Raw genomic sequence first — 27,583 nt, 5'->3', positions numbered from 1 at the left:
CAAGAGTACTGGAGTGGGGTGCCCTTGCCTTCTCTGAAGCTAAAGGTAGAGGTGCCTTATCTGACTGCATTCAGAATCACCTGCAGGCTTTTAAATACTATGTCTAGGGCAGGGGGCATTGGCAGTAGCATGGGGTATTCCCATTACCTGTACATTTAAGAAACTCACAAGCGACCCTATATTGCAGTCTGGTTGGGGAACTTTTGCTGCAGACATTCTACTCCCTTCTAGACTCGACCACCAGAACCAGTCACGATAGAGACTAAATGATTTCCTTTCTCAAGAACCTTTAATGGAATAACCTTCAAAGGCAACGGAATGAAGTCCAAATTCCTCAGCAGGACACTCGAGGCCCTCTGTGACGTGTCCCGAACTACTTTTCTGCCTCCTTGGCCCCCACACCCCTCACTCTGTCGCTGCCCCGTCCCCCAAGCATGCCACATGCTTCTTTTATGTCTTCGGCACTCACTGCCCTAATGCTCCCTCAGCTCGCCCACCCTTTCCCTACCAGTCACCATCTTCCTCATCGTTCAAGTCTGGGCTGCTCAAGCTATTTTTCTCCCTGTGAAACCTTTTCTGATCTTTCCAGCCAAAATCAGTCTCCCCTTCCTCTGAGCAAATGTCCCCAAAATGAGCTCGTGCAGAACTGACAGCATCTACTGTGTGCTGCGCTGACACTGAACTGCCTGTGGGCTGGTCTCCCCCAGAGAGCAGGGCCCCGGATCTCACTCGCGTTTCATGCCATGGCTGAGAGTCAGACAGCTTCAAAGTTTACTTTCTCAGTTACTCACAAGCACTGTAACCCTTGGTAGGTTATTTAAACACTATGAGCCTCAACCTTATGATCTTTGAAATGGGACCTACAAAGAAGGAGCCCTACCTTCATGACTGATTTGAGCATAAAACAGGAAATGTGTTCAGCCCAATGCAGACCACATAAAATGTACCAAGATGATAGCTGTTAGTATTCTCTATCAACTTTTGTTTCCCTCCCTACTAGAACACATCACAGACACATCACAGAAGTAAGAGCTCCAAAACCATGTGCTTCCACTCAAAAATAAATAAATAAAAAGAATTTGTTTTCAAAGTGATAAAGAGTGATTTCTTAAAATTCCTTAAAGCCCTTTCTCCCTGCCCAATTTTGTTCTGTTATGAAGGGCATTTCATAATATTTCTATTGAGAAGTCATCTCTTAATCTCCTTTCTTTCCTTCAAAAATCAATGTACAAAATGCTAACGAACAAGCCCTGTCTGTCCCTCCTACTCCAGCTTGGCTTTCTGCTTTGAACTACAGTAACGGTCTGCAGCCGCAGTGTCGCTGCCCAGAGAAATGCCTGCTTCACCCTCACAACAAACAGCACTTTGTAGGCAAACTGGAGGCGAGCCCAAAGTAGGAGGGGGGAAAACCAAGGCAAAGCAGTTTGGGCCAGAAACTGAGTCGACACCCACATTATCGTCACTCTGGACACAGGTAAGGAGGGAACAGGAAAGGAGAGAAGCTCAGATCAACACCAACCTTCCCAATAACTCCCAGGCATCCCGCTCATCACCACCCACCCATGAGAGAGACTCCGAGACACAAAGAACACACTGGTTCCCAAATGCCCAACACACACAGCCACTGCTGTCGGTAAAATATCATCACATGTAGTATGCAGCTTATCCCACACAATCAATCCTGTTGCTGTTATCAACCTCATCCACCAGTTACTGGGGATGAAACCCAAGTCCCGAGAAGTCCAGTCAGTAGAGAAGCATGACAGGACCAATACTCAAGTCCTCTAAGCTCCAAACCCTTGGCCCTTCCCACTGTCCTTTATGAAGTGTGAAAAACAATTTTTAAAACATTCTCAGAAGCTCACCAAATCCCTAAGTTGTAAAGGTAAGGTAGTTTTTGTCCTCTTAAAAACAATTCTGGTGCAAAGAGTGAGGACTGTCACAGCAAGGAGGCCCCACCTGCAGCCCTTAGAGGGATCGATCCAGTGTCTCAGGACAGTGCTCCAGGAAGACCCTTTAGTTTTTGTGCCGAGATGGAAAATGTCTCCTGACAATGCTGTTTGCTCACTTGGTGTAGCAATGAAGTGTTAGGGAAGGAGTATAATTTTTTTGCCTTTTGTTTTCATCAAACCCTGATCTTGATAAAGGTGAAGTGAGGGGGAAAGCAAAAGAAGATTCTAAGGCCTATTTGTGATCCTTGATGAGAGAAGAGTACTAGAGTGGGTAGCCTTTCCCTTCTCCAGGGGATCTTCCCAACCCAGGGATCGAACCCAGGTCTCCCACATTGCAGGTGGATTCTTTACCATCTGAGCCACCAGAAAAGCCCAAGAATACTGGAGTGGGTAGCCTATCCCTTCTCCAGCAGATCTTCCTGACCCAGGGATCGAACTGGGGTCTCCTGTATTGCAGGCAGATTCTTTACCAGCTGAGCTACCAGGGAAGCCCACGAGAAGAGTACAAGAGGCTGTAATGCAGTCCTCAGACCATGAATGCCTGGGTGCCAATCACAGCTCTGCTCTGAGGTCTTGAGTCCCTTGGCTGCTCCCAGAGATGGGGAAGCGCAGCCAGATGGGGAACTGGGCCTTGCTGTCCTCTGCTGCAAAATGGGCTGCTGTGAGCAGTACATGAGCTAAAAACACATAAAGTGCTCCAACAGTGCCAGGCACGTGTAAGTACAAGGCAAGTGCTTCCTATTATTATTTCCAGAATAGATTAGTCTCCATGATTGTATTCTTAAGTGTGTTTCAGAAGGTTAAAGAAGATTTCTTAGACAAGTTGTTAATCCATAATGCCCCAAAACAGCACAAAGATTTATGTACAAGTTTCACTTCCTGACAGGATCCTCCAGGATTTCCATCTGTGGACTAGAGTCCCTGGAAGAACAAACAGTGGAATCTGAAGAATTTTCCTTCTTCCCAGCAACAGTGCAAGTAAATCTGCACCCATTTTCTCAACACTACAAACGGGCTTCCACACTGAGGAAAAAAAAGACACTTATAGCACTAAGCTAACTAACACGGGAAAATTTTAAAGTTCACTTTATATCTGAAAGCAACCAAAGTGTTAAAAATTTAAAGTTATACCAGTTGAGAAAGACATGGTCCAGGTCACTTTGGGATGACAATCCTAAGGACTGGGATAAAACCTGATGAACCAAAAGATTATCTTCCCCATAAAATACTGGAATTCCTGGAACAATGGGCTATCCCTGGGATGATTGAGAGAAAAAATGATTTTAAAAATCCCCTCTCAAGCTAAGTCTAGACTCAGCTAGACACAGAGCTCTGCTAAAAATCACCTCTTCTCTTTCAGAGAGGGTGTTATGTACAACAGATTAAACAATGGAAGGATTTTTCCCCAAAAGAGCAGATAAAACTAAAGACAGCAGCACTAGAAGGAAGGGTCACAACACTGGTCTGGGGTTGTGTCCTGCCCAGGGGAAGAGAGGCTAAAATTCAGCCCTCACTGGTCTCCAAGCAGCATGACTTGTGGAGCAGAAGTGGCCCCCGCTGCCACTAACTTCACAAGGAAGGGTTGTGGGGGCAGTGTCAAGCGGTGCCAAGCGCACCAACTCCCCACGAGCAAAGCAAGCTGGTGTCCAGAGCCATCCGGGAGCTGGAGGCCATCGTGCATACCCCTCAAACAATGCTGTGCTCTGGAGAGCGGCAGCGAAGAGTCTTGGCTTGTCAATGGAAACATTTTCAATTTTCCTGGTTTACTTGATGATGGCAGCTGTTCTATATCCCCCTTCCTTTCCTCACTCTATATTCTCCTTTCATTTACACTCCAATTCTCCTTCTGCAGAAACCACAAGTTGACACATTCCTACACACTAGGAATGGCAAGACAATAGCCCCCACCTACCCACAGAGGTTTCGCACTACTTCTAAATGTGTATCAGACCACAATTTTCCCTTCTCAGGTAAGGACTCCTCTTTTTCATTTCTCTCTTATTAACCCCCAAATCAATTTTAAGATATAAAGAAATCTTCCTCTTCTCTTCTGGGATAGGTGATCTTTCTTCACCTCCAGCGGCTCTTACCCTGTGCTCTGTATTTCTGGGGCCGCTTGCCTCCCACAGTCGTATCTTCTACCTGCTTCGCTCCCGTACTCTACATATTTCTCCCTCAATCATTACTCCTTAGGAAGGAAAACCCCATCAAACACATCTACTCTGGACATAATAAATCAAATTTAAAGAGTAGAAATTATTACATTGACAAGTATGGGGATTTTGGTTTGCTTTGTTCTGCTTTCTGTGTGTATATGGCGGGGGCAGGGGCGTGTTATACAAAAAAATGACATCAAGTTTTCATTTGTTTCAACTTTTTAAAAGTGTATTATGCTTTTTGTTGAATTCTCTACTTCCATGTACCCGGTCACTAAAGAGCTATCTAAGGGCCTAAAATCACAGGCTCTATCCAACCCACAAAGCTATTTTATTGGGTCTGCAGGAAGTTCTTTTTCAAATGTTGAGCTTAGCCAATCTTTCAAAATCAGGAGATTTTTAAGTAATCCAGATTTCTGGCTTATAGTGAAGATCTGTCAAGACTGGCCCACATTCCCATATGGCAACAGTTGGCTGCTGAATAGACTGGCTGAACAGGACCCCCTTTACAGGACATGCATTTTCTGGTTCAGTCCAGGCCTGCCCCCCACTCCCCCACCCCCATCACTCTTCCCTGAGGTGAGTACCGGGTGCTATAAGTCACCTCACATGAGGCCCACTTCAGGCAGTGTTTGGTATATGCCTAAGACCATAGCTAATATCCAACTCCAACTCTCTCTCTGGTTAGTGCAGAACTTACAGGGGTAATCAGAAAGTTTCTCCTTGGTACAGAATTTTCCAGATACAGTTCATAAGGAAAAGAACTCACAACTAAGTCAAAAGGAAAATGTCCCAAAGTAAAGAAATATTTGAAAAGCACTAAGTTAAAGAGAAAGCTGTATGTGTGGTGTGTGCATGTAGGAAGAGGATTCGTTGCATAAGCTGCGTAACACTGCAGACCATTTTACAATTTGTACTTTATTATTGGCTAAACATTAATATGAAAAATAAAACCATTAAAGTAGAAACTGAGTGAATTCACTCCACTGAAATGACTGTACTTGAACATAATTGATCTATAAATGAAACAGACTATATATATATCTCACATAAATATACGGATATTTATTGATTCATTATTAACTCAGAGGATATGGGTATGATTGTCTTTAATTGCATATACTTGTGATAGCATTTATTCAGCAAACATTTGCACAAAACACCTTCCAAACAGTAGCTACATCCTTTTATGTTAATGTACAGTAGTGTTGTAGAGTCAGATCTAATTAGGAGGAGGGCACTTAGTGTGTGCTATTACAAGTGCATTCTATTACCAATATTGATGATAAAAGAGAACAGGGCTAGAGAAAGGACCAAAACAAGTGATTTTAAATTACCCTCTCCATTCCAGGATCAACTTTCATTCAAGTGATTTTACTGACAGGCTGGTATTTCTAAAACCACTGTGTTGATGAGAGCTCTGGCCTGCAGAGCAGGGTAGCCCACAGCTCCCCTCTTCTCAGCTGTGTGCCCACGCTTCAGATATGGTCCATAAACAAGGAGCAAGAACCAGACGAGCTGTAAGGTCTCTTTACGACTCAAAATCAGATTCTCTTTTTTAACAGAAACATTAATAGTATTATAAAATGAAGAAAAACGAACCTAAGAGAAATGAGAGGAACGCTGTGCGTAAGAGAATGAGCTTGGAAATAAAGACTAGTTTCAAATTCCACTTCCTTGTGATTTTTTTTTTTTTTTTTTTGGAAAATCACATAACCTCTCAGGCCTCAGTTACCTCATCTCTCAAGTGGAAACAAGTCCATCTTCCACTCAGGACTGTTTTGCAAATTAAATGAGAATGCATGTAAATTCCAGGGCACGGGTTTGGAATTATCAGTAAATGCCTAATAAATGATGGTTGTTATTACCTATGAGTATTCCATAAACTGTCCAATTACTTCTTGACCTAAGTTTAAAAAACTAGTTATAGTTGATAATAAAATGATCTTAAAAGCTTATGAAGTAGGGTATTATTGCGAGAATCACGGGGGTCATTTTTGAAAGAATTTGAATATCCAAACATTTCTTAGAACTGGATTGGGAACAACCTGTAAAGAGAATGTGACTGATGGTACTTCACACCCAATGTGAAGGGCATGAATCTGTCTGGTCTTCGTTGAGTGAGCTCGGCAGAGGCAGCTTCCTGGAGGCTGACACCCTTGAGGGAAGGGCTGTCTTACACTTCTTCCTCCTCCCAGATTTGTAGACTTCACTGCAGTCTTGGTGATCTGTTGATGCTGAGATTTAGCAATGGGATTTATGAGTTGCTGTGGAACTGTAGTCTTCTCTGGCAAAGTTCCTAACTCTTACCAGCAAGCACAGAAGGAAAGTAAAAAAGCTCTTTAAGAAAAGAAATGTTTACGATAGAACTGAACATCAGTACGTGTGCTCTCTTCCCAACAGCAGGTGTCAAGAGGAGGAGATGGACATCTCAAACATCTCAGAAAGGCAGTAATTCCCAGACTTTTGCTATCACAGACTAGTAAAATTTCAAAAGAAGACTGTCATAAAATTGCCAGATTTTAGAAGAAATAATACCAAAGACAAACCATCACCAGTCTTTCATAACATATCAAAGTAAGCAAGATATCCCAACCAAGATTTTTTTAAAAATCCTTTCAACCAAATAAACTTAGCACTAAAATTAAAACTGAAAAGCCTTCTGCACTGTCTTTATTCTTATTTTTCCACAGGCTGGTGTAACTGTCACTATGCATTCAGGATGGACCACAGGATGGTCCCCTCATGCCATCCAGTCCAGGATACAGTGTCTCATGCAGCACCAAGGGCCACACAGTGGACCATCTGCTGTCTTGGTCATCATCTTCCAAGGACACAAATGTATCCTTAAAGCTCCTTGTTTGTCTTAAATACCAAGTGTGTGCTTGTCAGCCACTAATGTCTCAAAGCTTCTCTAAGGTGTCAATACCCACCCTTTCTGTACAACTATGCAAGACGGTGGCTCTCAGTCTTGGCTATACACAGAATCACTTTGGAGTGATTTGGAGTATGTCATTGGTATAGTGTCACACTTAGCAGATTTCACATATCTGCAACAAAAAGACATTAAAAAATCACCATTCTTGGATGTCTTTTGGAGCAGATAGGACAGAAATCCTAGGTAACTTAATGCCAGGTTATGCAAATGAAACTTCACTCCCAGAGACTCTGACCCAAAAGATGTGGGGAAAGATCTGGGCTCATTTAACTTTAAAACATTTCCCAGACTGATTCTGATGCCAGCCAGGGCTAAGCAAAACTTTTTACATTATTTCCTAAATTCATGTCTTGTAAGGCTTTAAGGAATGCACCTCTTCATGTACTCCTTCAGGCGTCAAATATCAACGCAGGGCCTGCTGTGTGTTGGGCGGTGGGGGGGGAGGCACCAGGAAATCAGTGGTGCACAAGACAGATAAATCTCTGCCTTCAACACACTGACAGCACTGGAGCAGGCAGACAAGGAAGCCGGCGACTGAAACAGTAGTACATGGGACGAGGGGGAACAATCCAAGTTTCCTCTGTCTCTCTCCTAGCGGTTTCATGGGCATCAGAATCATCTCCTCCTGGCTGTCTTCTGTCTTCTTTCCAGACACTAGAAACTATATTTTTATCAGAAAAGCAGATGGGCAAGGCTCTGTCCTCTTCAAGCTTACATTCTGGCAGGACTGTCTACTCTTTCTAGGTACATTACATTGGTCATTCCAGCTCTGCTGTCTCACCTAAAGTCAGAGGCCCATGCTTTGAACAAAGCGCAGTAGAACCTCAATTATGACTATGCTTTCTGTTTTGTTGCCAAATCTTTTTGATGAAGCTTAGCATTTCCTGTTCTTTTTAATCTGCAACAAGTTGGGAAAACACTGTAAAAATATTTTTGAAGCCCTTTCCTGGATCTTCCCACCAAAAACCATCTTATGACAACTCTGTAATTCCCCCCTTAATATCTGACCTCATATTTGCCCACAAAGAAACACACCTGCAAATCTTCTGATGACTAACATATCCTGGTGCAGTTTCCCTGGAATAAATCCCTGTTGGTTAGCTATTTCATAATTCAGAAGAGCGCACTGTCATCTGTAAACCTAGAAATTCCGCTGTGTATTCCTTCTTTTGGATCAATTATGTAAATAAGTCCTAAGAGACCCCACTGTTTACTCACCTCCAAGTAGAGTAATCTTTATCCTTAGCCTGTATCTGTGGTCTTTCATACAGGTAGATTCTAATGCCTGCTCCAAGACTACGTGTGTAGGCTGCCACTAACCACACCACCTCCTTAGGCCTCAATTTCCTCTTGTACCAAATTCAAGCGCTGATCATTCCCATCTATTAAAAATTCTCTCCTTCTACTCAAAAATGATACACTGCACACTTAATTCCAAGGTGACTTCAACTTTGATACAGCCTTTGAAAGTGTAAAAGGACAATTTCTAAGGATTTTCAAATATGTCCCCACTCAAGAAATCTCTTAAATTCACAAAACACTAGTTCTTATAGGAACAGTTTCATCTCCAGAGAATACAGACAGGTTTCCCACGTGGGCCACGCACAGAAGTGAGAGCAAGCAGACTGTACCATCTGGATAGGCACGACACCTGCAATGGACTGGGCACAATGGACATTCCTAACGAAAGAGGTTACATGTGTTGGCTACGAGATCTGGAATTTTGTTCTAGCACTCTCAACACTACTGGATGGTGACCACCTGAACCAAGTAATTTACTTAAATCTAGTGTGCTGGGCAGATCTAGAACATTTGGATAACCTGGCATTAGGTTACCTAGGATTTCTGTCCTATCTGCTTCAAAAGACATCCAAGAATGGTGATTTCCTAATGTCTTCTCGTTGAAGATATGTGAAATCTGCCAAGTGTGACGCTACACCACTGACATACTAAAGCTCAGTTCTAGGAGAAAGGCCTGTCTCTAAGACCCCACCTCTCTCTCCTTCCCCAAAACTAAATCTGTCACTAATTAAGTTATTTCAGGCGTTCTAGCACCAAAAAAAAAAGAAGGAAAAAAAAAACTTAGCTTGAGTGGGAACAAACCTCATACATGGTTTTTGCCAATACCAGTTATTACCCTATTTACCTCTTCACAAATTTCAAAAGCAACTCTGATTTGGCAAGCTTCAGATTTGCAAAGAACATTAGCAATTCTCTTCCAGATGTCTAAATAGAATTACAAAGACCCCAGAGGATGAAGTACGGATTTCAGAAGCTTGCAACAGACTCAAATAATATCAAAAGGGCACTTCAGGTGCAAACATTAGCAACAACTGAACTCACTGTAGCTTGGTCACAAACACAAATTTCTCCAGACGCCCTAAGCTCGGGGTTCATCAATCCCTGGAATTCCCCTCCACCACCCAGAACTCCCAGCTTTCAAATAGGACAAGCAGCGCCAAACAAAGTACTGGGTTTCATGAAGTATTAATATTAAGTGACTACAAAGCTTTTGGCAGAGTCATCCTCCACTCCTCTCTCATATGATTAGAAAGCAGAATTAAAATTTTAAAATCTCAAAAGACTTGAAGACTGGACCAAAATAAATAGGACAGTACTGAACAGGAACAAAAACAAAACAATAAACACCCACTCAGCTTCTCTCTCTCTCTCTCTTTCTCTCTCACACACACACACTTGCACAATGAACACAGGATGCAACAGCTAATATGACAAATACCTGGAGTTCTGACTGTCCAGACCCTAAACACAAGTCTGTGCTGGGCCGTTTTGTAAGCTTAAGCTGCAAAAAGTAGATGTTTGTGCCTTGATCTCAGGAAACAGCTGTCCTACTATACTCTTTGTGGACCAGGTCAGGTCTCCATTACCATATTTAATTTCAGTCACCATAACTCTCCATAAAAGATGCTGACAAACTCAGGAGGCAGAAACCATGTCCCATGTAGAACTGTGAAAAGAATTAGGACTATTTTGCTTTGAGAAAAGTTAACCAGCTGGAGTGGCAAGAAGGAAACATTATTCTGTCTTTACGCCTTCGCAGGACTGTCTAAGGAGGTAGGTCATTCCAGAGGAGGAATGGAATCAACAGAACAAAGTTTCAGGGAGGCAGTCATCAGCTAATGAGCATACACACAGTCCAAAGGTATGATGGCATGTCATTGTAAGTAGAGAGGTCCCTGTATCTGGGGGTGTTTAAACAGATGCTGCCTCACAAGTGTAAGAATTTACTAAAGAAGTTGGACCAAGACTTCTCTAAAATGCCTAGTCTAATTCTGTGACTTCCCCATCTGCCAGGATCTCTCAAAAATGCCTTTTTCTCTGATTAGAATTTGCCCAGATTCTAATCCCTTCAGGCCTGAGTGTAGCAGAAGTCCCCTTGACTGGCTTCCCAACTCACGGTCCTTCCTCACCTTTCAAAACCACCTTCCTCCGAGGCCTGTTCTGAGATGTAACCTCACAGTGGCTTCTACCTTCCCTATCTAGGCAGAGTTTCTCAACTTTGGCACTACTGACGTTTTGGACGGGATTGTTCTTTGTAGTGGGGAACATCCTGCACACTGCAGGATGTTTAGCAAGATTCAGGGTCTCTGCTCACTAGCTGTCAGCAATGCCTGCCTCCTAGCTAGGACAAGCAAAAATACAACTGTGTCCAGATATCCCAAATGTCTGCTGGGAGGCAAAGTAACCCCCTGTTGAGAACCACGCTTCTTGAAGCAAATAATTAACACCACTGACTTGTGATTCAAGCCTTCCACTAACTACATCCTCTCTACCTCCCTTCATCAGACATGGTCTCTGTCCCAGCCAGGCAAACCTATTTTTGACCCATGACACACCTCAAAGCTTCCCCTAACACATGTGCTCTCCCTCTTCCACAATACACAAACACTCCAGCTGGCTCCAAACACCCTTTCCATCCCCGTATTCCTTGGCCTCCTAGACAAACGCAATCCCTTGCTTCTGGTGGTGGTCTCACATGGACTGTCTTACTTGCTTTCTATTTGTACAAGAATCCTCTCCTTCTTGACTAAGGCACCCCAACACCCACTCAAGTTCTCTGCTTCCTGCTGGTACTCAATAAATACTGGCTGGACTTTTCAGAATGTCAGTATCAGCCCCAATGATACATGAAAAACAGGTGAAATCCCTTACCAACTGCCATTTCAAGAACACATGTGATCAGGAGCACACCGGTTTGACAAAACTTTCATGCTTTCACAGTTAGTGCCAATTTAATACCTACAGTACTGAGACTGAATCAAGTCTGACTTCCAAAATACAGCTATCAAAATAATTTTACTATTGGGACATAAAAGACACAGCAAACTTTTTAAAAATCAAAAAAAGTTCTGAACAAGGTAAAAACTAGGGGGGAAGGTCAAGTTTTGACCAAGTTTTTAAAATTCTGTAAACCTTGGCCGAAAGAGAAAGATAGGAATATGGCTCAATACTCTAACGGTTGCATCATACACCACTCCACAGGATCATTAAGAGAATGGGGGACTGGGTCATGTAAGGACAGCTTCCTCTCCAACTTTCTAATGTGTCAGGTTTTAATCAACAAAGTACACACTCAGACGCCCTCAATAGAAATGAGACAAATCTAAGATAAAATGTTCAAATATATAAATAAACCATGCCAATTCAAGATTTTGGATTGCTTTTTTCCCAGCTCCATGGGTTACCTAATCATTTCATGGGCAGCTCCGTTACTAACCGACAGACAGAGACCAAAGACTTTGTCGGCACCTTATTCTACCTGATTTTATCTCTGGATCCTTCCTATCTTGTTCTTGTATTTTAACAGGGTTTTAGTCAGTGGGTGTAGAAGACAGGAAAAGAGGATTCTCACCCTGCACTAGCTGATGGGAGGTGTCTGGTCAGTCTTAACGAGATGTAAAAATAAATGCTGCCTGAAGACCCCATTTATTGGGTATGGTGAGAGTTCTTCCCACAGGTCTGTACCATGAAGAGGCCCCAGAGCCCAGGAGGGGAAGGTCTGAATCACAGTCATTCTTGGCACTTGGAAGCGCCCTTTGGTTGTTTATGCGGTAAACAGCCCTCCCCAGAACTGCAGCCGGGAATTCCCTGGCTGCCCAGACTCTTCCGACCTCCAGCGCAGAACACGTAATAGGTGCTCAACAAACGCAGCCGGACTGGAATTTTATTAGCAAAGCTGCTAAAGAAAGTTTCCAGAAGTCAGCTCCCTCTTTACTCCTGAATCTCTTTCAAAATATGTCCTCAAAGCTTTCTTTGCCCAACAAGAAATTTTTTTTTTCGTAAGTCAAGGAGAAGGAAAGGAGGAAATCTGCGAAACAGAAGTCCAAGGGGCTCAAGTTGGGCCCCATGGTCGGCTAGGACTCCCCAGATCTATTCGCCCTCCTTCTGCCCACCTCCTGAGTACTCCACCCCTCTCACCTTTGCACTTTTTCTTTCCTGAAACCCCACCTCCCCACCTTCTGACACAGACACCCCAACTGCGTATCCAAGTGGGGCCACACACCCCACCTCTCCAGCAGGGACCTACCTCTCCTCCCCTCGACCTGGGGCAGCTCTTCTTTACTGCAGCTGGCTTTTTAAGAAACTAAAAAAACTCATCTCTTTATCCGTGAGGGATACCCCCAAATAAAGGGGGAGAGAAACAGGAAGGCCCCTATGAACCCTCCAGTCAGCGGAGGTGTGATTCTCTGAGCAGCCACCCCCAATCCTCCTCCTTTCCAAGCCCCTGGAAGGGATTCGCGCAGAAGTCCGGCTCCCAAGTGCCCACGCTTCCAAACAAGCTAGAAGCGGATTATACCGGTACCCAACCCGGAGATGGCCCGCGGCGGGCTGGGTGCACCTGCGGGCCCCCGGCTCCCTCCCCCTCGCGCTGGGGGCGGGGCGCGCCCTCACTTCCCAGCCCAGCCCACCCCGCGCGGGAAGGAGGCGGGAGGGGAGGCGTTTCTGGAGAAGTTGAAGGGCTCACCTTCTGGGCAGCGGGCCAGCGAGGCCAGACACCAAACACCCACCTCCGGGAAGAATCAGCGGAGCCGTAACCGGGTCTCCCCGCCCTTCCGATGGGGCGGAGGGAGGCGAGAGGAGGGAGCGCGCGTGGCGGGGAGCCGGAGAGAGGCGGTCGCAGGCCGGCACGGTCCTCTCACGGGGCCCACCCCGCGGCCCCGGCGCCCGCCGCTCAAATTGCCGAAAGCGGAACGATCTTCGGGGACCGAGGCTAGCGCTCGGCCAGGCCCGCTTGCCGCCCGCGTCCCCCAGCCCGCGAGGTCCCAGCCACAGCCTCCGCTCGGGCCGCGGCGCCGCGGGGCAGGTCGCCGGCGCCGGGGTGGCGCGTGTCGGCTGCGGCGCGGCTCCACTGGCACAATCCCCGGCCCCTGCCCGGGAGAGGCGCGCACCAACCTTGGGGGGCAGCCCGGGCAGCTTTGGCCGCCTAGCCCCGGCTTAGGCGGAGGCGGGAGGTGGCGGCATCACCTGCGGCGTGCGGCTACTGCTGCTCCCGGACGCGCCGGGGCGGCGGAGGCGCGCGGCGCCCTGCACCCTGCTCCCGCGGCCCCGCCCGCGGCTGCCACCTCGAAGCGCGGCGGAGGAGCCGGGGCACCACGGGCGGCGGCAGCGGCGGCGACGGGAGCAGCAGCACATGACTCTGTAACGGGGGGAATTAGACAAAGCGTAACATGGACTCCGGGCCCGTGCAGGCGCTGCAGCTTCGGGACCAACCGCAGCCGGCGAGCGCCGCCACTGGCTCGGCCGCAGCCAATGGGGGCGGGCCCGGGCCTCCATGTGATGGCGAGCTCTCTTCCCCCGCGGCTCTCCGGTGCCTGCCGGGGGTCGGGGCGCTTCCGCCGCCGTGCGGGCTGACTGGAGGGGAGGGGTGGCGAGTTCGGTGGCCCGGGGTCGGGCACTGGGGGCGGGAGGCGGCGGCACCGCGCGCAGGTGCACCCGGCGGGGTCGGGGCGGCTGCCGGAGCTCGCCGTCCCCACAGCTGCTCATCAGTGAAATGCCCACCTGGGCCGGGCACGATGCCCGGCGGCCAGTGTCGCCAGGCTGGCGAGAGTCTGTCTCAGGAACCTTCACCCTTCCTGGGGCTATCCTGTCAACTGGAACTCTGATAGTAAGACGGGTGTGGGGCTGGGGTATGCCATGAAATGGTAGGGGGAATTTGCCGAAAAGTCATTTCAGCGGCTTCCAACTGTACTTACCTGGGATATAGGGCACGCACAACTTTATCTTGGCGCGAATAGCTTCCCTGCCTAATTTGTTCTGTCTCTGCTATTAAAGATGCAGGAGAGAGTCACTTATTGTTTTTTTCTGAGTCTGCTCTCCCCGATTCCCCCGACCCCATTCTTTTTTGCCAAAGATGTCTTGCGTCTGAAACAGGCAGATGAAAGTTTGTCCTCCACTAAACCGTGTTTCCCAACCTGATAGTTTTCCCTCTTGTTTTTGTTGCAAGATCAAAGTATATTTGAAGTCTTTTTCATGGGTGGGGAGAAGCAGGAATCAAGAAATAAGGTCACGAGGGATGTTTGGAAGTGTTGGTTTTTAACATGGCAGATGGTTCCAGCCCAGCATCACAGTATCTCCTTTTATCTGAAGCTACCTGTTTCCATGAGTAATGAGTCTATGTGCTCAGTCGTGTTTGACTCTGTGCACCACAGTGGACTGTAGCCCACCAGGCTCCTCTTGTCTATGGACTTCTACAGGCAAGAATACTAGAGTGGATTGCTATTTCCTTCTCCAGGGGATCTTCCTGACCCAGGGATCACACCTGTGTCTCCCACACTGCAGGCAGATTCTTTACCCACTGAGCCCCATGAAAAATGGGAAATCTCATCTCTTCTACCAAGATGTCTCCATGTCAGTGAATGTTCAATCAACGTTTCCTAAGCATCTAAACGTTCTTCATAAGCATGTTGCAAAAATGTTACAGGTACTCAGGAAGGTGGGAGTTCAGATACAGTGAGAAAGTAGAGATTCGTTTTTAGGGTTTCAGGGAAGACTTCAGAGACAAGGGAGTAGAACTGACCCTCAGAGAGTGAACACCTGTTCCCCTGACCCTGGAAGTAAAGAAGAGCAGCCCTGAGGTTGAGTATGAGCAGAGCTCCAGCACTCAAGGGACAGTCCTAGACTGCTTGCAGGATGACACTAGCCTTTGAGCCCTTCTCACCTCTTGCTCGCTCACTCTCCGTGTCCTGGCCTTGGTGCCAGTAGCCTCTCCTGTCCACACACTGAGCCAAGAAGGAGGTGTGTAGGCAGGAGCTGTGTGTCCCGTGGTCTAATTACAGTACCAGATTCGCTGATCTGGGAGGTTGGTGCTGTTTTAAAACTGTTAACATCTAGTGGTGTGATATTTTGATGGAAAACACCTCACTACTATGATTAATTTGGAATGTTTTGCTGTTTGTAAAAACACTGTTCCACGTTTTGATCTTCCCTGAGTTTTAAAGTATGATTTTAGACTTGAGAGAACTGTGATTTCAAGAATGGTATAAATTGAGAAAGGAAAAAAGTAGTGCTCAAAAAACAAATGTAGAGAAACAGGCACGTATTCTCATAAATGTGAGTGTTAATTTAGTAAATCCATTTGGAGGACAATTTAGCAATTTTGGATAAAATTAATATGTGAGGGATTTTGTTTCACCTCTGGGAATTTCTACTTTGGCCATATGTGTGCAAAAATCATATATCACAGAAGCATTTACAAGCATGTAGAAAGCTGTATGTACAGGTATATTTATTGCAGTATTGTTTATGACAGGAAACAGAGAAGGGTGTGTAAGTTTAATAACAAAATCCCAGTAGGGGACTGGTTAAGAAAATTTAACCTGTTTTATAAAAATTAGAGACCTATTTGTACTAAAATGAAAGAATGTCCAAAATCTATACATGAAAAAAGCAAGTTGCAGAACAATATGAAAAGTATGATACCATTTATAAGCATATTTTGTCAAAAATAGACATGTTATTAAATGTATGCTTAGGGCAAATCTGGTAGCATATATAACAAGCAGTTAACAGTGGTTATCTCTGGATGTGAGATTATCAGGGTCATTGCTTTCTGTTACAAGTTTCTGTATGCTTGAATTGTTTTTATGTTGAGTACCTATTACTCTGTTAAGAAAATAATAAAAATTTTAAAATTGCTAAGTCCTGTACCAATGACAAATAATGAGGACCACTCTGAGGATCTAGGAAGCAAAAATGTCAGCTTCCCCTAATCCCTAAGAAAAACAAACAAGTAGGAGGCAGCAAAGGAGGGTAACTAACTTGACTTTGGATTGCAAATGAAGAAATATGATAGAAGAGGCATCTGAGGCTGGTCAAGGCCTGTCAACAGGGATCAAGTGGGAGAAACACAATAAGGCCTCAAGGAAGTTCTAGTAAACAGAGACTTAACACTTACTGTCCTTTGTTGAGTTATGGTCACAAATTGGCAACTCTTTCAATACTTGTTAAATCTGTATCACACAGATCGTGACTACAGCCAACACAGTGCTTGTGATGGGCCAGGCTCTGCTCTGAGTACTGTACATATGTCCATTTTTAGTCCTTGCAGAAACCTTATGAGAGAAATACTATCCTCTTTTTTTTTTTTTTTTTGGGAAGGGGGACTTACCAGGTGGCATTAGTGGTAAAGAACCTGCCTGTCAATGCAGGTAGACATAAGAGATGTGGGTTCGATCCCTGGGTTGGGAAGATCACCTGGAGGAGTGCACAGCAACCCACTTTAGTATTCTTGCCTGGAGAATCCCATGAACAGTCCATAGGGTCGCACAGAGTCCAGCACAACTGAAGCGACTAAGCACGCATCCTCATTTCTTAGAGAGGCCTGGAGGAGTTTATAAGCAGTGCAAGATCACACAGCCTTCAAGTGGCTTTACTAGATTTTTAAGCCCACCGGTCTGGCTTTAGAGATACAAACACAATACTGAAGACCATGTAAGATAAAGGTATTTATATGTGCACCTTATTCTACCAAGTGTTGTAATTCCAAGTTGATTTGTGTTTAGTAGCATTTGGAAAAGGAAATGGCAACCCACTCCAGTGTTCTTGCCCGGAGAATCCCAGGGATGGGGAAGCCTGGCAGGCTGCCGTCTATGGGGTCGCACAGAGTCGGACACGACTGAATGGACTTAGCAGCAGCAGCAGGAGCATTTGGAATGCCCTAAGGCACTCAACAATACTGACTGAATGAGTGAATGAATAATTGAGTTTCCTCCTAAAGAAGAATTGAGAACTCCTTGGAGGAGTGTGTTTTGCTCATGTGTGTCACCTAGTGGTGTGCCCAACACGTGGTAAGCAATGTGAATTTCAGTAATCTGTAAACATGGTTTTGAAATGTTGTGCTGAAATCAACCTTTATAAATTGATCCCAAATACACCAGAACAGCTTCTGAATCTTATCATGATGAATTCCTCATAGAGTGAAGAATAGCCCCGAAGGGATGGAGCTAAATCTGCTTGTACCTGTATAACCATACACAAATAAATGGGGAATGTATTTGCTTGGAAAGTGGCAGTAACACTGGAGAGCTGTGGAATTTCAAATTATGTGAGTCTCTGTCTCTTTCTCTTGCCTCTCTTAGTTTCTGAAGGAGATAATAACACCTACATCCAGATAGTGTGAGACCAAGGATTCATTCACATATGGAAAGGGCTTAGCCAAGTGCTTAGAACATAGGTATTGTTCAGCAGATATTACCTACTGTAAGTATGTCCACATATTGTAAGTGTGATCAGATTTCTGAGTCTATGGTGATTCTGTGAATACTACAGCTTATATAACCTGTGACACCTGGGAGCTCACATACATATAAGGCTTAGAAATTACATAGAGGACATTCCTGATGGTCCAGTGATTAAGAATGTGCTTTGCATTGCAGGGGATTTGGGTTCCATCCCTGGTCAGGTAACAAATCCCACATGCCTGGGAGCAACTAAGCCCACAGGGCCACAACTAGGAAACATCTAGGCCGCTGCAACAAAAGATCCCGCATGATGCAATGTGTGGCATCTAAGACCTGAAGTAACCAAATAAATAATAATAAAATAAAATTGAAAAAGTACATAGTCTGTGCTCAACCTAAGCACTTTGCTACCTCCCACTAGCCTCTTCTATGTTTTACATGGGTTAAAACCATTTCACTTCTTGGACTTATTTAAACTCTCAGCCTATTTGAAGGCAGGAGGCAAACTGTCTCCCTTCTTCACAGCTAAGGAAATGGAAATGCTGGAGACCAGACTAGAAACCAGCAGGTAAAGGGTGTAGAAGAGTATAGAGAAAATGGAACCAGTTAGGGTGTGTGAGGTAACTCTCCATGGGTCCTGACGTAACATAAGGTCCAAAGGGGAAGGGGGATTGCCAGACTGCTATAGTTAGAAATAACATGGGGAAATTGAAACTAGAAAAACTCAGGGTACATGTCTTAATCAACCGCAATGAGAAGAAAGAAATGGACCTCTGCCTTTTAAAATGGACTCATAGGCAGATTGAATCAGGAGTGCCTATCTGGTAAGCCAGTTTCTTAATTAGCAGCCCAGGACTAAGTGCTCCCTTCACTGGGGAAAAAATTTTTTTAAAGCAGAAAGAAACACCAAAATCAACCACTTGAGAATCTGTGCCCATATCCTCTGCCTTTCTGCCTGCTACTATTACAGATGAACTTACCCATGTTCTTTCAGAAAGCCAGTCCCTTCTTTTTGCACTAGGTCTCATTCAATCTCAAATGATAACAGTAGCAATTGACCCCTGTCTGCTATAGCCTTGACTTTGCCTCGCTACTGAATGACTGCCATCACCATTTCTACCATCATTAGGAATAAAATTTCTCTTGACCCTTTCCCCACTCCAATTCTTGTTTCTCTTTTGCATCTAAACATCTCAAAAGAATTATTTATACTTATGATCTCTAATTCAATTCTTTCCATTTTCTCTTCAACTCAATCTAATCAGGAGTTTACTCCCATTATTGCATCACTGAAATTGATTTTGCAAAGGACACTGACAACTGTCATTTTGCTAAATACAGTGATCAATTCTTGGTCCTTAATTGACCTCTCAGCATCACTGGACACCATTGACTACTCCATCCTCTTTGGTAAGCTACCTCCTCCTTCCTCCCAAAACACTGCACTCCCTCCAGGGAGTTCATCCAGTTTTAGAGCTTTGGATTCCCTCTCTATGCCAAGACCTTCACATTTACACATCCAGTATAGTTCTCTCTCCTTCACACCACGTTGTGTTTCTAACTGCTTACTTGATTTTCCCATTAGACCTCTAATAGAACTTAAATTTGAGTTCAAAACCAAACTCTGATTTCCCCCTAAAACCTGTGAAACCCACACAGATTTCCCAGTCTGAGTAAGAGGCATATCCAACGTTCCACTTCCTCAGGCTAAAAGCCTCTAAGTCATCTTTGACTCATCTCTCATAAACAATATCAAAACTGTAGGAAGTCCTGTTGACTTTACCTTCTAAATACACACCCTTCAATGCCGCACTTTGGTTTCATCCACCATCCTCTCTCTCCTGGCCTAACTCAAGAGCCACTTCACTAGTCTTAGTGCTTCCATTTCACTTTCCTGTCCCATCCCTCCCTTACAGGCTATTCTCCATGGCGGCCAAAGTAATCCTTTTACCATGTAAGTCTAGTCACCTCATTCCTTTGCCCTATGGTAGATAGCTCTCCATTTTACTCACTGCTGCTGCTCAGTCGTGTCCGGCTCTGTGCGACCCCATCCCTGGGATTCTCCAGGCAAGAACACTGGAGTGGGTTGCCATTTCCTTCTCCAATGCATGAAAGTGAAGAGTGAGAGTGAAGTCGCTCAGTTGTGTCTGACCCTCAGCAACCCCATGGACTGCAGCCTACCAGGCTCCTCCATCCATGGGATTTTCCAGGCAAGAGTACTGGAGTGGGTTGCCATTGCCTTCTCCGATTTTACTCACAGTAAAGCCCAAATCCTTACAGTGATTTGCAAGGTTCTTACTTGATCTGCATCCCCTAAACACAACCACATCTAAAAATTAAAATTCCCTTCCTACTTCATTCCTCTTACCTTGCTTTATTACTTTCCTCTGAGTATTCATCAGGTATATATATCATATATACATATATATATATTTAGTATCTGTCTCTTCTAGACTATAAGCCCTTTTTATGATCAACTTAATTTGCTAGTGTATTTTTAGTTGGCTGTGTTTCATGGCAGGTGGGATCTTAGTTCTTCCAACAGGGGTTGAACCTATGCTCTTGCAATGGAAGCATGGAGACCCAACCACTGAACCACCAGGAAATTTTCAGAATATAAGCCCTTTAAAGACAGAAAATTTTTTGTATCGTGCTCACTGCCATATCCCAGATATTTAGAATAGTGTCTGACACATAGTAGGTAATGGTTTAATAAATGAATGAATTTATTACAGATTTTTAATCAATATAAATATGGGGAAAATTTTCCTAGGAAGAGAGTTTTTTCATATCATGCTGTTCTCTAAGTATTTGTCAATTTGTTAATATGAACGAAAGGCATTAATATTCAGAGTCTCCAAATCCAAATCATTTACTAAAACTGAACCTTGTAGTGTGTGTGGCAAAATATTCGTAGAAAATATTACCTTTTTGTTAGTTCTCTAGCAAACAGGAAGAGGAAAACAAGCTGATCTGATTCAACAACAACAAAGAATTGCAAAATAATAATTCCAAAGTCCTAAATTATAGTCTTACTAAGGAAAATATTTAAGCGAAGTAACACAGTAGTGAAAAGAATGTTAGAGAAGATTAAACATTCACTTCCTCCTAACGTATTACTTACTTCATCTCTATCCTGTTGTGTAGGAAAGTGGCTGTGTAGTCTAATCTGGCTAAGAGAAAAAGTTTAAGTGAAAGAAAAGAGCATTGATGTGACATAAAATAACAAGTGGGGGCCTTCGTGACAGTTTTGGCAGTTGAAAGTTGAAATGACACAAAAATCCTGAGAAAGAGCCCTGTGAAAAGGAATCAGGCAAGACTGCAAAATAAAACAGAACCAGTTCCCAGAGCAAACTGATTTATATGGTCATTTGAAAAGAAGAAGGAAGAATGATTGCCATTTCCAAGTGGTGAGTTGAATGTTTAAAAACCCACACGGAAACTACCCCACCAGGACCAGGACCCCATGTGGGATGTCTGCTTAGAGCTGTGTCGCAGGAAGAGACAATGAACATAGCAAGAGACCTAGCCTGTCAAGATGAGGCTGAGCAGGGCTCAGGCTAGAGAGAGGAATGTGAGCTCAGGAATAGAGAAGCCAGCCTGGGGGTTTTCTTACTCAAGGGTGAAATGCTAACATTCTGGGTTTGAAAGATTATTATGTCCGATTACATCTGAAACTTCATCTTACAGCTCTTCAAAACAGTATGGCCCGGGAATAACTTAAAGTGGAGGATGGAGGTAGTCACAAAACTAAAAGTCCCCTCTATCCTGTGTTGAGGGGCTCCCTGGCAGTGTGGCGGAGGAGGCAACCATCCTGGCTTCTGTCCTGATCACTCTCCCAGCCCAGGCAGGACACATGAGCCAAAGGCAAGCTAAGAGCTTGAGCCTAAGTCTAAATCTGTGTCTGAATCCCTGAGACTAGGTGACTAGGGACCTCTCATTCCCTCATCTCCCCTGGAAGTCTATCTCCAGGTTGCTAATAGTTCCTCTTGCCACTTCCCTCCCTGATTTTCGCCTCATCTCCTAAAATCTCTGGGCTTCCTTGGTGGGTTAGTGGTAAAGAATCCATCTGCAATGCAGGAGACTCAGGTTCCATCCCTAGGTCGAGAAGATCCCCTGGAGGAGGAAATTACAACCCACTCCAGTATTTTTGCCTAGGAAAGCCCATGGACAGAGGAGCCTGGTGGAATACAGTCCATGGGGTCACGAGGAGTTGGACATGACTTAGTGACTGAACCACCACCACCACCACCTAAAATCTCTCTTTCTCATGCACTGAGAGTTCTGTGGGTAACCATGTTTTTCCCCCTTCTGTTTTTGTGATGCCTGGGTGATAACCTATGGACCCATAGCCTGCAGATGTTTTAACTGCAGAATGTTTTCTAAATTTTTTTTCAATTGTCAATATTTAATAACCAGGAAATATCACATAAATATCCAGATTTCCAACACTTTTGACAACTAGAACAACCAAACCTTGCTTGATTCCTGCACAGCAAGCTTGTGCTGGGCTGAGCTGCTGCTGTCCCCTTCCAGCTGCTTCTCTGCAGTTCACAAGCAGCCAGGCCACTCCTGATAGTCTTGGGTGATGGCATGGGGATGGGAAGTGGGGGAAGGGTGCTGTTGCCCTTTATTATTTTGTGCTTGTTGTTTTATCTATAACAGGGAAAGTTCTCTGTGTGTGCGCGCCTGCTAAGTTGCTTCAGTCATGTCCAACTCTTTGTGACCCTATGGACTGTAGCCCATCAGGCTCCCCTGTCCATGGGATTCTCCAGGCAAGAATACTGGAATGGATGGATTGTCATACCCTCCTCTAGGGGATCTTCCTGACCCAGGGATCAAACCAGAGTCTCTTGCATTGGCAGGCAGGTTCTTTACCACTAGTGCCACCTGGAAAGCCCAAAGTTCTCTGTACCACATCTTAGTGTTTCCTCCAAAAGTGCTTCATGTACCTTATACCAGACCTACATTTAAAGTACCTATCTAGTTGCTCTAGTCTCTCGAGGCTGTGATCCATGGTTTACATTATCTGGCTATACGCCTAGGTTTTCAACTAGGAAACCTCTAAATAGAATTCAACAATGAGGTGATGGCATGCTTTATGCCCCAAACAATCCAAGGCAGTATGTAATCATTGGGTGGCTAGGCTAAGGATATGCTTTCAACCATTTCTCTGAGAGGCGTACCTTATAAATCACTATAAAGCTATTTTTCATAGGAGTGTGGTCCTAAGGCAGTTCTGTGAGGTATGAATCACTATCCCCCTTTTAATAAATGCAAAAACCAAGACAGAAAAGTAAAGGGGTTTTCCCTAACCACACAGCTCCTAAGCGCTAGGAGCCCAGCCCGGATTTGTCAGGCAGGCCCAGTGCCCTTTACAGCTGCTGCCTCATGGCTGCTGCACATCACCGTGGAAGATCAGTGTGCTCTGATTGGGAGAAATCTCTAGGATGCTCTTTGCCATCAACTCAATAACATCTTTCAATGCCTTACAGCCCAGCTAGCAAGGAGAAATCGTGGAATCATCTTTGACTTATACCCCTCCTATATCTTTCCAGGTAAATGGCCTTGTCTATTTTGCTTTTAAAATAAGTATTCTACCAAAATGTTTCTTTCTATTCTTTCTACACCATCCCTAACCCAAATCCATTGACTCACTCTTGAATGAATATAACGGTCTCCAGCTCAGGCCTTCACATAGCACTCTCTGTTCCTCGAGTCCCTCCCACTCCCACTGTTCCCACCAATCTGTATTTACAAGCAAAGAAGATGGCCTTGTAACACAGCTTTTGGTGCCATTGCCTGCCTCAGAAACTTGCAATGGTTTCCTCTGCATTAGCTAGAAACCACTGGGATGATGTGCAAGGCCCACGGTTGGGGTAGCTGGGACATTGTTTCCAATATCTGCTATTCTCCTCTGTGGGAAATGTATGCTTTCCCAACCAGCAACCCCAGGCTTGGCCACATGACTTGCTTTGCCAATGAAATGTGAGTGAAAGTGGCATAGACCATTTCTGAGCAAGAGCTTTAATAGCCATTGTGGCTGCTCACCATCTCTCTCTTTGTTGTTTCTGGAGAATATTAACACGCCAGATTAGAGCTGCGCTTTCAGCCTGGCTCTTCGACTAAAAAAAAACATGGTACAGAGTTACCACCAGCATGAAGGCTGAGCCTGGGGCAGTGCATTGCACACTTACCGGAAGACTCCTGTTTACGTAACATATTCACCAAACGTGAGCAAGAAATCAACCTCTGCTGTTGTCTGAGAGTTTGAAGCTGTTTTTCACAGGGTAGCCAGAGGAAGAAAATGATACAGCCTCCATGAGCAGTCTGTTTTCTTGACCCCACACACTAAGAGCTGCTTTCCCAGGGCTTTTACTGGGGTTGTTCATAGCTTTTCTAGTTCTCACTGAATTAGAGCCACTTAACTGGAACTATCATTTTCCTTGGTATCAACTTGGTCCCCAAAGATGTGCTTAAGATAGAGATTGCTGAATTAGTCCAAGTTCTCTAGAGCAGGGCAAGAGGAAATTAGAACCTGGTAGATATTCTGCTAATATACACAATAGAATGATCATACAATCTGACCCTTAATACCAAATGGATGGTACACGAATCAAACAGAGTTCTTAAATGTCTGGCCATTTGAGATTGCACATAAGGTTGCAAGCTTCAGAATCCACAACTTCTTTCTTAGAGATGTATAAATAAAGTGACCAACGACTTGCTCAAACTTAGATGGTTTCTGTGATTTCTTGTACTCTAGCTGCTGCCTTGTTGGCTGGTTTTCGCACACTGTAGTGCCCTTAGTTTGGTAACAGCATTCTCAGGTTGCCTGAATAGATGTTGGGAAAGGTCCTGGGGAGACATACTATAGCAATGTGGAGCCAAAGGTCTGGTGAAACCCTGAGGTAATTGTCTTAGGAGTGCTGTATCCCAAGGCTGCATCAAGGTGGCAAGGGGATGTTCAGACATTTCCAGAGACAAATTAGGGTCAGAAGCCAGGGACACAGAATTGAGCATCAGAAAGTCAACAATAGGGCTTCCCTGGTGGCTCAGAGAGTGAAGAATCTGCCTACAATGTGGGAGACCTAGGCTCAATCCCTGGGTTGGGAAGATCCACTGGAGAAGGGAATGGCCACTCACTCCAGCATTTTTGTCTGGAAAATCCCCTTGGATAAAGGAGCCTGGTGGGCTACAGTCCATGTGGTCGCAAATAGTCAGACCCAAATGAGCAACTAACACACCCTTAAGCCAACAGTGACATTAAGCTATGGGCATCAAGCGTAATAACTGGCCAGAAAAGGACAAAAGAAAAGTGAGAGCAGGGATGAAGCGATGATTAGCAATTGAAGTGCCAGGTCTGCAAATTCTGGGTTTGAGGCAGAACCTTTCCCTGTGTGGAACCTAGAGAGCATGGTGGGGTGGGGCAGCTCCTTTTTCAAAGATCTTCCATAACCTCTTTGGTCCCTATAGAAGATCTCTAGTGCCAAGGAAAGGCTGCACACTAGGCAGTGGGCCAACCCCTTCAGGTCTGCCCTGACTCAAGAGTGAGGGCTCTGGTGGGTGTCAGTCTGAGCAAGGGCAGCCAGGAAGGAGGAGAGAAGTCACAGGCTAGGAGTTGGTGAGGGGGGTTGGATTTGCAGACTATTCAAGGGCGAAAACAGGAAGTGGGGTGGAGGCTGGGGAGATGAGAAAGGGGGTGGACTGTTCAGAAAAGCAAAGTAGAACAAGGTGTGAGTGTAAAGTGGGGTCAGGAACAACCCAGAAAAGGGACTCAGAGAGCTATTTGACTTGTAAACATTGGTTTGGGGTAATTCTCTTGGGTAGGGGAGTACCTTGATATTATCAAGCTCTGAAAGCCCCCTCCTACCTGCTCTGAACCATCGACTGTGAGATAAAATCACAGATTGTGTCATGATTCCCCTGCTGTTTCAAGGGTGTTTCTCTGAGTCTCAACCAGGGTCTAGCCTCTGTCTTCTGTTTCTTCTATTTCTCCCCCATCTTGCACAGTGATGAGCCAATAGTTATTAATTTATGAATTATTACCTATCATCAGTCCTTTTTATTATCTGTTCTTCTTGCCATTGCCAGACATGCATTCCTTCAACAGGCATTTATTTTTATACATTATAAATAATAACAATATTTATTGCGTACTTATTAGCTGTGAATCAAACATCGTGCTCATACATCAATGGGACACGGGACAGATTCTGGATCCCTGAAGAGCTCACAGTCTGATGGGGCAGAGAAAGAAATGCAAACAGAAACATTTTACGCTGCCTAGTGTATCAGGGGAGGCTTCATAGTAGAGGTGATCATTTTGCTGGGTCCCAAAGGATGGATAAAAGTTCTCTTGATAGACAGGGCAGGGAGACTTCCACGGGCAGAGGGAATAGTTGAGCATGGACAGAGGTGTACTCTTCATCTTCACTCTATTCTGTAGCAATAGGACAAGTCCTTCAACACCTAAGTTCAAGTCCTTGAATAAGAAAAAACACACAATTTATTCTTATACTATGCCTGAAGTGAATACTGTGGCTTTAGTCTTCGGCCTCGTTAGCAAACATGCGACTGAAGTCCTCAGCCAATTACTTTTCTGATGGGGCTGTTGAGTTTTTAAAATTGCTCATCAATTTTAAACACAATTTAAAGGCTAAACACAAGATTCTTAGCCTTTTTCATTATAAGCACTAGACTTGAGTGGCAACTCAAAAGATGCACTCTTTTCCTCTTGTCTGCTTTTGATTAATTAATTGATGTTGTATACAGCATGAATAAATAGTCTATGTTCATTTTGACTACAAACATTCAGTAATAAATTTTAAAGTGACTCCCATTATCTACAAATTTCTCCTTTATTTCTCAGCATCCTAAAAATCTTTTCATTTAGCTAAGATGGTCCAACAGAACTTTACTCAGCTCTGAGGGGACACTTTTATCTTCTGAGATTCCATGGAATGCTTGAAATAACCTGGATTCTAAAGACCGGTCCATTGTAACACTAACACAGTTCAGGGAGGGTGGGCTCTTTACCCAAGGAGAAAGTTCTTTCTCTGCTGAAGGCAAGTATTTCCCTCTCTTCTCCCCAGGCTTTCAAATCACCAGCAGCAATTACAGACTCAACTTATTATGCATATAACAGCGTACAGAAAGTTCTGGCCACTAGGCCACTTACTGTGAGTCCACTCAATAAAGCCATGGCTGAACGAATTAAGAATGCAAGTGCTGGGACTGAGAGGGTCATCAGTGGACTTTGGATCAGCTGCATGACTAGTTGTGAGCATCCAGGAGATGGGAACTGTCTTCACATGCCTGGAAAGGCCTCCATGATACTTTAACTTGAAAGTCCAAAGAGCAAATGTCCCAACTTTGTTGACCCTGCTGGTGGCAACACTGTAATTTGTGAGTTATTTGTAACTTCATCCTGCAGAACAGCTGAGAACCTTTGCCAAAAATCAGCTTTGACCCAGATGGACTCCTGGGTTTGGGTGTTTGGACGGCTGAGATGTTTATTGCCATAGTGTCTAAGGCTCTGAAAGAACACCTGCGTTCTTTTTTGTTGTTTTAATTGTTGTTTTAAAAAATAATTGTATTTATTTTTGGCTGTGTCGGGTTTTTGTTGCTGCCTTGTTTTTCCTCTGGTTACAATATGAGGGCTTCTCGTTGTGGTGGCTGCTCTTGTTGTGGAGCACAGCCCCCATGGCACGCAGGCTTCAGTAGTTGCAGGCTCCAGAGCACAGCTTCAGTAGTTGCGGTGCATGCGCTTAGGTGCTCTGCAGCATGTGGGATCTTCCTGGACCAAGGATCGAACCCATGTCTCCTGCATTGGCA

At 44.7% G+C, this 27,583-nt stretch overlaps 1 protein-coding gene across 27 annotated transcripts in view; it reads right to left on the bottom strand.

Moving 5' to 3' along the window:
• Positions 1 to 14,055, bottom strand: part of LRRC8D (leucine rich repeat containing 8 VRAC subunit D) — a 132,515-nt gene extending 118,460 nt beyond the window's left edge. For 5 of the 27 annotated variants that reach the window (XM_069597231.1, XM_069597345.1, XM_069597241.1 and 2 more), the window contains exon 1: positions 13,033 to 13,769. The gene's annotated coding sequence lies outside the window, so the exon portion shown is untranslated. Of the gene's footprint in view, positions 1 to 12,594; positions 12,931 to 13,032 lie in introns of those variants that run through there. The other 22 variants (XM_069597314.1, XM_069597361.1, XM_069597291.1 and 19 more) reach the window with 17 other exon arrangements.
• Between the last annotated feature and the right edge of the window lie 13,528 nt (positions 14,056 to 27,583).

This window comes from Ovis canadensis, chromosome 1 (assembly GCF_042477335.2).
Source record: "Ovis canadensis isolate MfBH-ARS-UI-01 breed Bighorn chromosome 1, ARS-UI_OviCan_v2, whole genome shotgun sequence".
Lineage (NCBI taxonomy): Eukaryota > Metazoa > Chordata > Mammalia > Artiodactyla > Bovidae > Ovis > Ovis canadensis.
This window is presented reverse-complemented; position numbering and strand designations above follow the sequence as displayed.